Source organism: Caretta caretta, chromosome 13 (assembly GCF_965140235.1).
Source record: "Caretta caretta isolate rCarCar2 chromosome 13, rCarCar1.hap1, whole genome shotgun sequence".
In the NCBI taxonomy this organism is placed as follows: Eukaryota; Metazoa; Chordata; order Testudines; family Cheloniidae; genus Caretta; species Caretta caretta.
This window is the reverse complement of record NC_134218.1, coordinates 15924084-15938702: the sequence shown is the minus strand read 5'-3', so window position 1 is coordinate 15938702 and position 14619 is coordinate 15924084. Positions and strand designations below refer to the sequence as shown.

General features: G+C 43.8%; 1 long non-coding RNA gene across 1 annotated transcript in view; it reads left to right on the top strand.

The window, feature by feature from the left end:
- Positions 1-2433: 2433 nt before the first annotated feature.
- Positions 2434-14619, top strand: part of LOC125622439 (uncharacterized) — a 71884-nt gene continuing 59698 nt past the window's right edge. Inside the window, exon 1 of the long non-coding RNA XR_012664630.1 lies at positions 2434-2517. This is a non-coding gene — a long non-coding RNA (uncharacterized LOC125622439). The remainder of the gene's footprint in view (positions 2518-14619) is intronic.

Sequence of the window (14619 nt, the reverse complement as noted above, 5' to 3'; positions counted from 1 at the left end):
TCACATCCCCCCCACCCCCATACACACACAAACTCACTCTCCTGCTGGTAATAGCTCATCAAAACTGACCACTCTCCAAGTTTAAATCCAAGTTAAACCAGAACATCTGGGGGGGGGGGTAGGAAAAAACAAGAGGAAATAGGCTATCTTGCATAATGACTTAGCCACTCCCAGTCTCTATTTAAGCCTAAATTAATAGTATCCAATTTGCAAATGAATTCCAATTCAGCAGTTTCTCGCTGGAGTCTGGATTTGAAGTTTTTTTGTTTTAAGATAGCGACCTTCATGTCTGTGATTGCGTGACCAGAGAGATTGAAGTGTTCTCCGACTGGTTTATGAATGTTATAATTCTTGACATCTGATTTGTGTCCATTTATTCTTTTACGTAGAGACTGTCCAGTTTGACCAATGTACATGGCAGAGGGGCATTGCTGGCACATGATGGCATATATCACATTGGTGGATGTGCAGGTGAACGAGCCTCTGATAGTGTGGCTGATGTTATTAGGCCCTGTGATGGTGTCCCCTGAATAGATATGTGGGCACAATTGGCAACGGGCTTTGTTGCAAGGATAAGTTCCTGGGTTAGTGGTTCTGTTGTGTGGTATGTGGTTGTTGGTGAGTATTTGCTTCAGGTTGCGGGGCTGTCTGTAGGCAAGGACTGGCCTGTCTCCCAAGATTTGTGAGAGTGTTGGGTCATCCTTTAGGATAGGTTGTAGATCCTTAATAATGCGTTGGAGGGGTTTTAGTTGGGGGCTGAAGGTGACCGCTAGTGGTGTTCTGTTATTTTCTTTGTTAGGCCTGTCCTGTAGTAGGTAACTTCTGGGAACTCTTCTGGCTCTATCAATCTGTTTCTTTACTTCTGCAGGTGGGTATTGTAGTTGTAAGAAAGCTTGACAGAGATCTTGTAGGTGTTTGTCTCTGTCTGAGGGGTTGGAGCAAATGCGGTTGTATCGCAGAGCTTGGCTGTAGACGATGGATCGTGTGGTGTGGTCAGGGTGAAAGCTGGAGGCATGCAGGTAGGAATAGCGGTCAGTAGGTTTCCGGTATAGGGTGGTGTTTATGTGACCATTGTTTATTAGCACTGTAGTGTCCAGGAAGTGGATCTCTTGTGTGGACTGGACCAGGCTGAGGTTGGTGGTGGGATGGAAATTGTTGAAATCATGGTGGAATTCCTCAAGGGCTTCTTTTCCATGGGTCCAGATGATGAAGATGTCATCAATATAGCGCAAGTAGAGTAGGGGCTTTAGGGGACGAGAGCTGAGGAAGCGTTGTTCTAAATCAGCCATAAAAATGTTGGCATACTGTGGGGCCATGCGGGTACCCATAGCAGTGCCGCTGATCTGAAGGTATACATTGTCCCCAAATGTGAAATAGTTATGGGTAAGCACAAAGTCACAAAGTTCAGCCACCAGGTTAGCCGTGACATTATCGGGGATAGTGTTCCTGACGGCTTGTAGTCCATCTTTGTGTGGAATGTTGGTGTAGAGGGCTTCTACATCCATAGTGGCCAGGATGGTGTTATCAGGAAGATCACCGATGGATTGAAGTTTCCTTAGGAAGTCAGTGGTGTCTCGAAGGTAGCTGGGAGTGCTGGTAGCGTAGGGCCTGAGGAGGGAGTCTACATAGCCAGACAATCCTGCTGTCAGGGTGCCAATGCCTGAGATGATGGGGCGCCCAGGATTTCCAGGTTTATGGATCTTGGGTAGTAGATAGAATATCCCAGGTCGGGGTTCCAGGGGTGTGTCTGTGCGGATTTGATCTTGTGCTTTTTCAGGAAGTTTCTTGAGCAAAATCTGTAGTTTATTATCATGCACATTGTGTAAAGAGTTGTCACTTTGGATGGGCTATCACCAGCAGGAGAGTGAATTTGTGTGGGGGGGTGGAGGGTGAGAAAACCTGGATTTGTGCTGGAAATGGCCCACCTGATGATCACTTTAGATAAGCTATTACCAGCAGGACAGTGGGGTGGGAGGAGGTATTTTTTCATATTCTCTGTGTATAAATAAAGTCTGCTGCAGTTTCCACGGCATGCATCCGATGAAGTGAGCTGTAGCTCACGAAAGCTCATGCTCAAATAAATTGGTTAGTCTCTAAGGTGCCACAAGTACTCCTTTTCTTTTTGCGAATACAGACTAACACGGCTGTTACTCTGAAACTTGCTGTTTTTGATGACTTACATATTCTTTCAATTTCTATAGAGCCTTAAAGGTTAAGCGTGACACTCCAAGGAGGAATCGGGAAAGTCTGAGTGGTAGGGGACAAAATATTCCTGATCCACAGACCTAGCATACGGAAGAAGCCAGAAGCTAATTAGAAGCCAGCTTCACAAAGTGTGAGGTGTCAGAGACATTTCTACAGGTAAATAATTACTTATACAGCTTGCAATCCACAGAGTGTATGAGGGTCAGAGTCTAGAGCGCCCCACTTAAGGCAGCTGCATGTTAGCTGAGGCTGTTTGCCTTCTGACAGTGAAGTTATTCTGTAGGCCATCAGCTCCTTCTCTCTGCTGCTATTGTAAGTATTTCTTCCATTTTATACCTAATAAACAGACAAGGGTCCCAAGAGCCCAGTACCCTTTAGTCTGCTGCAATTAATCCCATGTCATTGTCTTAATTTGACTTCAGTGGTTGAAAGGGTGGCAACTGACTATATATAAATTGTTTATGTATTTATACCTATCTGTTTGCATGTTACTCTCTTGGTCTCATCCTATCCTTTTACCTTAAAGCTTCTGCACCAACCTTTCATTTAAATCACACTCTCCTAATCAGGCACATTAAAATAGCATTGTAGACAACCTGGACATTCCTGCAAACTCAAGAGTTTTTGTTTGTTTATAAATCACTGCTCTTATTTTCACAGGGGAAAACAAGTTTTTTTTATGTGGCATTCAAAGGCGGTGGTTCTCAAACTTTTGCACTGGTGACCCCTTTCACATAGCAAGCCTCTGAGTGCGACCCCTCTCCCCTGTATAAATTAAAAGCACTTTATATTATATTTAACACCATTGTAATGCTGGAGGCAAAGCGGGATTTGGGGTGGAGGCTGACAGCTTGGGACCCTCATGTAATAGCCTCACGACCCCCTGAGGGGTCCCTACCCCAAGTTTGAGAACCTTTGCGATAAACTACTTAACAAGATTCTTGATATTTTTAAACTGGTTATTAAGAATAGCAACACAGCCTGTTCACCATGGTGTGTGGAAAAGTAGATGTCCTAAAACAGGGAGTGCTTTCTTAAGAGTTTGTTTTGGGACCTCATGCTGGAATCTGCCACTGACCTGAGAGAACCCAGAACAGAGGGAACTGCCATTATTTGAGATATCACTGTTCACTCATCCCAGCATGGAGCCCAGGCACTTTGGGATCTGAAGAGGCAATGGAAATGCTGTACTGTAGCAGCAGGGATCTGATGAGCTTTCAAGAAGAAAACAGTTTCCTAATTGAGTGCAAGATGAGACACTATGCCTTACTATGACAAACTTATGCATGTGAGAGAACAATTAGGCGGAGCTTATCCAAACCATTTAAGATACGAGGTTAAGCATTATGACTGAGAGAGAAAAGTTGGTACTGTGGTGTTTATTTTGCTCTATGAAAAATTTCTGAAGGGAGAAAGGCATTTAAAAATATATATACCAGCAATAGCTCTGTTTCCTCAATATTGTAAAACTATTCAAGGGTACTCTTCTTCATCTCTTTGTTTCACATCAAGACTAACGCTGCAGCCACTTGTCTCATTTTTTTCAAATCTAAGCTTCCACAACCAGACACTTTTGCGTCTGAAGTGCCTAAATCAAAGACAAAGAATAACTGGCCATTTCTCTGTACAGATACCTGGTTATGTGGGTAATCATTATGGATACATTCTAAATATAGTTTTGTGTCTAAACTATTTATAAATCTGATTCATTGTTTTGCATGCTGAAAAGTGGCTTCCCCCTCAGGTGTGTATTGGGGCAGATTATCAAAAACATAGCCTTTGTTTGTGTGTGCATGATTTCTGTGCATTGTAGTTTTGTTTGCAAAACCAGAAGAATATCCCACAAAGTATAACATTATTTTAGTACATTAGATTGACAGTTTTGTGGCTGTGTTTAAAGTAACTTTTCTAAGTACAAACTATAACAGAGCTCACGAGCAATCCATAAAATCAGCAAAATAAAGGAATGGGAGAAACCTGTGCAGTTTTTTCCTCTTAAAGTTAAAAAGGACAGAGATGATGATAGAAGCGGCCAAGAATATTGCGCAGCTCTCTGACTTAGTACTGCATTTTGCATTAGACTGAACAGTGAGGTGAACTAACTCCATCCAGATTGTGTGTGTGTATTTGTTCGAAGCAGCCAGAGCGAATCTTTTATTTTCAGATGAAAAGTGCAGTTTTGGTCCTGCTTCCAATCTAGAGTACCATGTGGCCAGGTGAACTGGTTTTTATTAGGGCATGGCTACACTTGATGTAGAGCACTTTGAGTTAAACCAGCCTTCGTAGAGCACAGTAGGGAAAGCGCTACAATCTGTCCACACTAACAGCTACAAGCGCACTGGCGTGGCCACATTAGCAGCTCTTGCAATGGCCACAGAGAGCAATGCATTGTGGTAGCTATCCCAGGATGCAAGTGGCTGCAACATGCTTTTCAAATGGCGGGGGTGGAGTGTGACAGGGAGTCCGTTGTGTGTATGTGGAGGGAGAGAGAGTGGGTTTTTGGCAGGGCTGAGAGCATGTCAGCATGCTTTCTTGTAAGTTCAGGCAGCAGCAGACTCCCCCTCCCTCCCACCTCTCTCTCTCTCACACAGCATTCCACAGTAATGGTTGCTTTGTCTTGGAGCAGATAAGCAGCCGGCTGTCAGAAACTGAGCTTTCAAAGGGCATATCCGCATTTCTACAGCGAGTTCAAAACAAAGAGAAGAGTGGCCACTTGACTTAAGGGGATTATGGGACGTTTCCGGAGGCTGATCAGAGCACAGTAATGCAACACCTCGTTCACACTGACGCCCGTGCGTTTCAGCCAAGGCACAACAAGCGTTAATCTTCTCGCCGAGGTGGAGTACCAGGAGCGCTCTAGCCGTGGAGTCAGAGCGCGCTACGTGCCTTGCCAGTGTGGACGGGTAGTGAGCTAGGGTGCCTGGGGCTGTTTTAACTTGCAAGTGTAGCCAAGCCCTTAGAAAATGCCAACCTGATCCTGAAAACATTCACACATGTGCTTAACTTCATGTATGTCAGTATCTCCACTGATGTCAGTGGATTCCTCAAGCATACAAAGTTAAGAACATGCATAAATGTTTGCAGGATTGGAGCCAAAGTCATAATCTTTCTTTTCCCTTTATAGAAGGCTTTAAATGATCTCTATGGTACTGAAGTAGTTGATTTAATACTTCTGGGAGATCATTTGGCCCCTGGTAGATGTGGGAAAGCAAGAAGCACCTCAAGCTTCTCTTATGCGACATCTCTGGCCACTCATGGGGTGGCATTAGTACATTCTGGAGGGTATACCTGCTCTCCATCTCGAGGCAGGATTGCTGAATTGGGGGACTTATGAAGATGTTGGGAGCCCTGGAGGATGTGCTGGCCTGAGAAACACTATTGGATTTGTAGTGAAAAGTTGATTTCTGGGAAGGTCTTTTTGACTATCCATATTCCATGCAAACTTCTATGGGGCCCTCTCTTGTAGTCTTGATTCAGGCACAACTTCTATTAACTTCAATGGGTATAGGACTGGGTATGACATTAAGAGGAGTTTTCCCTGAATCAGGCAGCAGGCTTGGGCCCAGGGTTAGTAGGGTAGGAGTTTTGGGATAAGCACCATTCTGTCCTTAACTCTGTTCCTCTTGAATATATCTAGTACAAGACCCTGCCCTTCCAGCCATAGAAATTAATGAGTTTTACTGTTAGGGTGACCAGACAACAAATGAGAAAAATCGGGACAGGGGACGGGGGGTATTAGGAGTTGATTGCCATATTTGGGGTCGGAAAGGAATTTTCCTCCAGGACAGATTGGAAGAGGCCCTGGGGGTTTTTCACCTTCCTCTGAAGCATGGGGCACGGGTCACTTGCTGGAGGATTCTCTGCACTTTGAAGTCTTTAAACCATGATTTGAGGACTTCAATATCTCAGACATAGGTGAGAGGTTTATTGCAGGAGTGGGTGGGTGAGATTCTGTGGCCTGCATTGTGCAGGAGGTCAGACTAGATGATCATAATGGTCCCTTCTGACCTTAATATCTATGAGTCTATGAGCCTATACAAGAAAAAGAACCAAAAATTGGAACTGTCCCTATAAAATCGGGACATCTGGTCACCCTATTCACTGTTGACTTCAGGGGGAGTTGGATCAAGCCCCAGGACTATGGCATCGTTCTGATGTCAAATTTGTGTCTTGTATCTGTAATTTGCTGCATGCCTTCTTATTGCAGTGTTTGGATACACGGTTTTATTTTATTTAAAAATTGCAGCATAAAAATTGTTGCTGAAAGTCTCAATAAATATTATGATTCTGCTTTCATGAGCCCAGTTTACCAGGACTATTGTTTCTGTTTAAGAAACCACTCAATTTTTCCTGCACTGTCAAACATATTAGAAGGCATGGGCCCTACCCAGAGAAGTTTGTAATTTTTCTTTTTTAATTGTTTAATAAATCCTGTCTCACTGGGTTTACATGAAAGTATTGCATATTCAAGAGAAGTTCAAATAGCCATATAATTCCACGACCTATATGGGCTCTGGCACCGTTGTTAATACTCTTTGCCTTAGTATTCAAGAAAACCCATTGTCTAATATAAGCGATGAGAGCAAATACTCTTGAGTTTTGGGAATATGTGGATGTGATAGTGGAGTGATTTAAATCCCTGGGTGAAGACATTACAGATCATAATTCCTCAGAACTTGTGTCTGTATCAGTGTTTTTATTTTGTAGGCAAACAAAGTAGACAATATTTCCTTCCAGTAGATGAGAAGAGATAGGGAGGGATAGCTCAGTGGTTAGAGCACTGACCTGCTAAACCTAGGGTTGTGAGTTCGATCCTTGAGGGGGCCATTTAGGGATCTGGGGCAAAAACTGGGGATTGGTCCTGCTTTGAGCAGGGGGTTGGGACTAGATGATCTTCTGAGGTCCCTTCCAACTGTGATATTGTATGATTCTATGAGTTTTGCAGGGCAACAAACAAGGTTTGATTATGACTTATTTCAAAATGTAGAATTACAGCAAATGTAATTTTGTTTTCCTAAGCCTCATGTTGGAAATATTGGTCTAGGAAAGAAAATTAGATTTACTAAAGTTCAAACCTAGTTTAATATCACTAGAGCCAAATAGATTTCCTTTGGAGATGTGTAAAACTGGCCATTGATCATTTTGTATCGATTTACTCTACAGCAAGAAACAACCTACATAGCTTATTACCAAGTAAAATGACCCCACCCCCCAAGGTATTGGGAATGATAAGGAAGAAAGTCTTTTGATTATCTGTCTTCAACCACCTAGTTAAGATTTCACACCAGATAGCCTGGCAACTGAGACATACTTTTGTGATTTTAAGATACATCCTGTATATTTAAGTCTTCCAATGGCTCACAAACACTCCTGCGGCCACAAAGAGATTATAGTGTGTTGCAGAATAATACTCTGTACTTTGATAGCACCCTCAGTCCAGATATCCGGAAGCACATTGCAAACATTGATTTGTGCCTCACATTGTCCCTGTGAGGTGCAAGGAGAGATAACAATTAACTCTCGGAGGGGGAAGCTGAGTCATACAGGTTAAATGATTTGCCAATATCATGAAGCAGGTCAGTGGCAGATTCAGGAATTAGAACCCAGTTCTGCTGACTCCCAGTCCAATGTTTTAACCATGAGACAGAGTCCATCTCTATAGGATGCCTTGAAAATGCTCCTCTGTTATCATTAGGGATGTGATAGTAGTAACTGTATGTATATTGGGCAACATGCTGAAATGCCAGTTGTGAGCACAAAGTGATACTGTATCACTATATACAATATAAGTGGAAACGAGAAGTAGGGCGTTTTGAAGAATGAACCATTCGGTTTGGATAGAGGTGAAAAAAACTGGCAGTGGGGAGGTGGAAGGGGGGAGAGTTTGGGGTTGAGCCAAAATGAAAATGATTTGAAATTTTCAGCAAATGTGAACGTTAAATATTTTGTTTTGTGACAACTGCAATGTTTTGGAAATGCTGAAACGAAGCATTTGATATTTCTGACATTTTTTTCATTTTTTTTAAATTACGAACAATTCACCAAAATTGACCCAAATTTACAAATTGCTTCAGTCAACACAAATTTGCATTTGTCAGTGGAAAAAAGGTTTCATAAAGAAAAATTTCACTGAGCTCTAAAGAGCAGTGATATTATTAAGGTCAAGTCTCCTCACCACTTCTAGGTATTTGGTGGTATTCCACTCTTTTATACAGTTTCTTTTTATATTACAAGATCCAAACAATACAATAAAACTACAGATACAAATACTGTAGGCCGAAAGCAGTGCAAATCTTCACTTGAAAGGTTCTTACATTAGATAGATTTTGTTTTCATGTTAGGAGAAAAAGAAATGTGTCTCTATGCAGAACAATAAGAGAACTAATTTTGCCAGCAAAGCAAAGTGGGAGCTTTGGGGAGTTTCTTAAATAGGGCTCAAAAGATTCAGTTTGAAGAAGTCATCAAAGTTTGGACTCCTGTCTACACCTTTTTGGGCTGAGATTGTGACTAGAAATCTCCTAAGACCAGGCTTTTTAGTAAGATTTTCAGTACTTCCTGTTTTAGGCTAGACCCTAAATATGGTGAAAGCCTCTTTCTTCTGGCATTTCTGCTTCTGTGCCAAGCCTGGAATTTCAAATCAAACATAAAATGGCAAAACACTTAATTGAAAAAAATGTGAGCATCAAACAGGATTTCGGTTTGGAATCATTGAAAGGGATGGACAAGATAAGACATTTCTTATTGGAGTCACACTGGTTTGCCAGTCTCCAGTATTAATGTCACCTAGGTCCAGATACATACTAGTTGTGGAAGAGGGACACATGCATGTTGTGCTCAGGCAGAAGTCTTGGAAAACTGCACTTTTGGAAAATCAAGCATGTCGTGTCTTGTAAATCTCTGCCTGGTTCTATGCTGAGCAGACACTAGGTCAGACTCTGGCATCTCTTGTAGGTATTCTGGGGTGAGGAAGAGGCCACAATGGCTCCAATCCCGCATCCAGAGCAGGCATGGAAGTAACCGCAGTTTGACTAGAAGTGTAAGTGGTGGGAGTCAATTAGTCCTGTGTGCAACAATTACTGGCCTGCAGAGAGTGTGCCTCATCTCTACGTACAAGTAAGCATCAGCAGGGGAGAACTGGGGTAGAGTACAGGCTACTCCTTACTTCACTCTCTCCAGCTTCCCATGAAACATTAAACATTTTCCAAGCAAAATGCCTTCCTCCAACGCAGCTGGAGTGCTAGAAGTGTTTTCATCCCCTCCAAAGGCTCACAGGGCCATAATTTGCCTCACTGACTTTTAGTATACATTTCATAAGATTGCATACACTATCAATGCTTTACTCTTCTTGAAATGTTTTATGCTGCATAGCATATTCCCATTACCTCCTTATCTGAAGGAAAGAAGCTTATGCACCAAATGTCAGAGGTCTGGCACAGCTTGTTGCAAAATCTTTAAATCTGCTCCTCATAATATATGGAGTCTATTTACCAGTGCCATCTCCAAAATGTAATTTTGTACAATAAGCTATATGTTCATTCACACTCTCCTGTGATTTTTATTTTTTCTCCCTTGGGAGATCTGTACCTTCTTTGAAGGTTCCAAAAATGTTTTGACTTAGTTGAGTGACATTTAATTAAGTCAGTGAAGAGATCTATGCTCATGTAGTTAACTGTGCATTTTAGTGTACACTCATTTAAGTCCTGGGAGAATCAGCAGAGATTTAATTTAGTTCTTTCTCCAATTCTTTGCAACGATGATGACTTGGGACTTGCTATTCTTGTGTTACATTTAATTAAGAACTGAAAGTATATATTGCAACCGAGCATCTGGCATAGCCTGACTCTCTCCCTGCCTCAAAGTAATATGGTGTGGTATTTCACACTGCTTATCATTCAGAAATAGCTTCTCTCTTTCTCTAATACTTAGAGCTCTAGTGGTGTATTTGCCAAGTATTATTGCTATCTATTTTAACAGAAACTTCAATAAAACTTTTAAATTACTCTCTAGAAAATGCCTTGCTTTTATTCACTGCAAGACCCAAGTTTTAATATATCGACTTCAGCTTGACTTTGCTTGTTTAATCTATTTGATTTCATACTATTTGCATGTTATGCACAGGCTGCCTAGTTTAATGAAACACCAGCTTTACTACTGTCCTGGTATTCTTCTCAACACCAGTAGCTAATACAAACGCTTTATGTATTGATTCCTAATGCCATTTTCCTTCCTGGTTCATACTAAAACATCTCACAATATTTTAATCCTCAAGGCAAAAGTATTTTATTAAATGTAAATATTTGATGCTTTTGGGGCTTGGCATTATAAAATCAAACCTTGGAATGTGCTAACTTATTGTGAAAATGAATGGCTTTTGGTAATGTTGTGTTCTGGAAACCAGGAATTGTAGAGATGAAAGGAATAACTTCAAAATGTTAATTGAGCTCTCTTGAACCTCAAAAAAAGGCCGAACTTTGGTCTAAGTTTCAGGTGAGGATCCTGGTCAGTTCTTATTTAACTAAAATGTTTTGTTCCTCCTAGTAAGTGTTTTTTTTAACGTCTAAAGATAATTATTTCCCCTAATCATTAGTAGAGATGGGCTAAGGAATTGGGATTTCTGGTTTTGGTTCAAGACTGAATCAAAACTAGGGGACAGGTCAGGTTTAAGATTGGAATCCACGCTGTGGGAAAGGTAGTTAAGCTCTGGAATAGACTTCCAAGGGAGGCTGTGGAATCCCCATCACTGGAGGTTTTTAGGAACAGGTTGGACAGCTGCCAGGGATGGTCTAGGTTTACTCGATCCTGCCTCAGCACAAGGAGCCGGACTTGACAACTTCTCGAGGTCCCTTCCAGCCCTACATTTCTATGATTCTATGAAATCTCACAAGCCATTCTTGTAAGATTTGTCTTTCAGACCAAGGGAAAAATTGTGAGATATCTACCACCTTACATGGTGGAGATCTTGAGGTATTCTGCCAGTTTGGGGATGAAATCTCATGAGATTAGCTTTTCTCTTGGTGTGTTTTGGCCGCATTGAATGCACAGCACTGGAAAAAATGTGCCTTCTGTTGGTTCTAGATCTGACCCAGAACCAAAACTTTGGGGTGTGTGGCGGTTCAATGACAAGACAGTACAGAGCTTTAAGCAAGCAAGCAAGCTGGTCTTCTAACGGGCTTCTGCCTGTCAGCTTTCCACCTTCCCCTTTATTCTTTCTTGCCCTCCGTGCATTACATTCTCCAACAGATAAAAGGAATACACTGGCTTTGTTTAACATTCTTATTTACCAGTTTCTATCTACCGCATTCCTTGCTCTCGGGCCTTGAGCCCAGTCCTGGGAGGCTTCCCATGGTTCATGTCAACTGGGCGAGATTCCAAGGTTGATGCCCTTGAAAGGAGCTGTGTGTGCACAGGTCCAGCACAACACTCCGGGTGTGCCCTGAATGTTGCCAAGCACATGAACCTTGTATGAATCCTACATCCCCCCATTTTTTGTTTATTTGTGCTCGGCCATCTCATGGTAGCCATCAATTTGCTTTTGCAAGCTAATTAACTCCTGGACAGACGAGGTCATAACTCGTGGAGCCTGCCAGGGCGGTTCTCGACAAAGCCTTAACAAAAAGGAAATACATTGCACACAGCAACAGCAAAAAATAAGCTCAAGAAGGTAAAGTGTAATTGGCCGGGCCCCAATTAGCCATGCTAGAGTACTGGGAAGAGAGGTTCGCGTAAGCAGCGAGCATCATCTTATTTCCAATTCCTCAGGGTGATGACATACTGGAATAAGGCACGTACCTAACAATTCTTCAGCTGCTACAAAATCAAATAAACAAAAGTGGGTAACATTTGCTATTGAAGCCAATCTTTCCCATAGGTTATATGTCATTCGGGCTCGTAACGGAGAAAGCGCTCCCGAGCCAACCCCTACAGGAAATAGCAGGCACAAAAGGCATACAATCAATACAGAATTAGCAGTAATTTGGGCAAGAATTGCCACAAACAAAGTCTCAGAAGTCTCTGGCTGTTGGTTTGCTGCCAGTCTTCGTTGAGCCGCGGCGACCAATGCTTTTACTGCTCCCCATGTCAAGGGCTGGCTTGGGACGCTATGCCTCCTCCGTTTCCGTCCCGCCATTGTCGACCCGGGAGGCACCGCGTTCTCCTCCAAGGTCATCTGAAACTCCGGTATGGGGTTTGACAGCCCCTGGTGCCACACCATGCTGTTTCAGTGCCGGTCGCACACACCGGGCCGGAACCCACAACGGTCCTGCAGGGAGAGACACAGCAGCATATCCCCGACACCAAGTAATTAGAGGCACTGGGCCCAACCATTGCGGATCGGGCAGCTGACGGTAATAGACACGCGGTCTTTCCAGTACCTCAGATTTGTGAAAATGCCGATCCGTGGGGGTCTGCTGATCTGCGTTCAGTGTTAAATTATTTAAAGTGAACAAAAGGATATGCAATTGTTGCTGAATGTCTCCTAAGGTTCGGAGACGCAGCTCCCCTTGTTTTAATTGTTTGTCGAGCAAGGTTTTTAGCGTGCGATTTGCACGTTCAACAATGGCTTGGCCCGTGGAATTATAAGGGATCCTGTGTGTGAGACGGACGTCCCATTGGGCACAAAAGATGGAGAGGGCTGTGGAGCAATAGGCTGGGGCATTATCTGTTTTTATCTGGCTCAGGCGACCCATAACAGCAAAACAGGCTAGCAAATGGTGAATAACTTTGGGAGTGGCTTCCCCACGCTGTGGGGTCGCCCAGAGGAATCCCGAATAAGTATCAACGGAAACATGTAAAAACGAATAGGGACGGAATTGTGGCACGTGAGTGACATCCATTTGCCACAGCTGATTCGCTGCGGTACCTCTGGGGTTAATGGCATAAGAAAAGGTAGGGGCAGCAGCGGCACAGTGGGGGCAGGAACGAACAATAAAACGTGCATGATCAGCAGGAATGTGAAACTGCCAGGCCAAAACAGAGGCAGACTGATTGAAAAAAGGAATGGCTTTCAATGGGGTCAGAAAAAAGGGAATTTACCGGGCCACGTAACGCGCGATCGGCGTGCACATTGCCTTCAGTAAGTAGCCCAGGCAGAGGGGTATGACTGCGAATATGAGCAACAAAATAAGGGAAATTACGAGTGGTGAGGAGATACTGTAAGGACAAAAACAGGCGAAGAAGGTCCGCATCGACCTGAGGGGTAATGAGGGCAAGGGGTAAATGATCAATTACCTGATAAACATAATGCGTGTCCACGATCAAATTAAAGGGACAATCAGCAAAAAGTTGAAAGTCCAAAATAACAGCAGCTAGTTCCAAGGACTAGTAAAGCTCTCCAAGCGCTGTGCATGCAAATATTATTGTACAAGTGAATGAAGCGCTTTCAGCTTTTCTAGGGGGAGGGGCCACTGGTCAATCCATACGGGCTCTAAGGATTGCCATACTAATGGTAATGCGGATGGCAAGGTGGGTGAGGGAGGATTTCGGGCCATTATATATTAATATCGAGGGTGGTGTCCAGCTTTGTAAGTAAGTCACGGCCCCAAATATTGAGGTGGACAGGGAGTACAAAAGGGCGGATTGTAGCAAGGGCACGGCCTCCTGGTTTAGAGACCGTGACCCAAAACAAATTTTGGCGCCTGGGTTTGCTACCCCCGATCCCCCACAACTCTTTAGAAGGAACTGTTGGCCAACCGACCGGCCACTCCGGATCACCGTAACGTCAGCTCCAGTGTCCACCAGCCCTGTAAAAGGAACATTATTTAAGAGAAGTGTTAACTGAGGTTTCGAGGGGCGGACCAACATTGTTAGAGCAACAAGTGGAGAGGACGTGTTGTGAGATGGCGACTGAGCCAGAGTCGATCCAAAGCCGCCTCCTCCCTGGGCTCGATCCTCTGCAGCTGGCACCTGATAGGGGACTAAAATCAATTGCGCAATTGACCGTCCACGCGGGAGCGACTGCGGAAGATGGGTCCATACCTGAACCTTAATAACACCGGTGTAATCGGCGTCAATGACCCCTGGGATGACAAAAAAACCCTGTTTCTCAGCGTGTGAGCGAGGGAGAACCAGGTCCACAAATCCGGCAGGGAGAGGTCCCGTCACCTGGGTAGGTATGGCGCAGACCTCCCCCGGCAGCCGAAAGTCAGCATCCTCCTGCATAATCAAATCAAGCCCTGCACTTCCGGCAGTCGCCGCCTTCATGGAGTCTATGGATTTTAAATCAGAGCAACAGTTCTCTGAGTGGGAAACACCCCCGTTTGGCCCTGGGTTCGGGGGGGGGGGACCCGTCGTGCGGTTTCCTGACCCGCTACGACACTGATTAGCCCAGTGATAGCCCTTCCGACACTTGGGGCACTTCTTTGAGGGGCGGGCGGGCGCCGCCGAGGAGCGGCACTCCCGCTGAAAGTGACCCTCCTT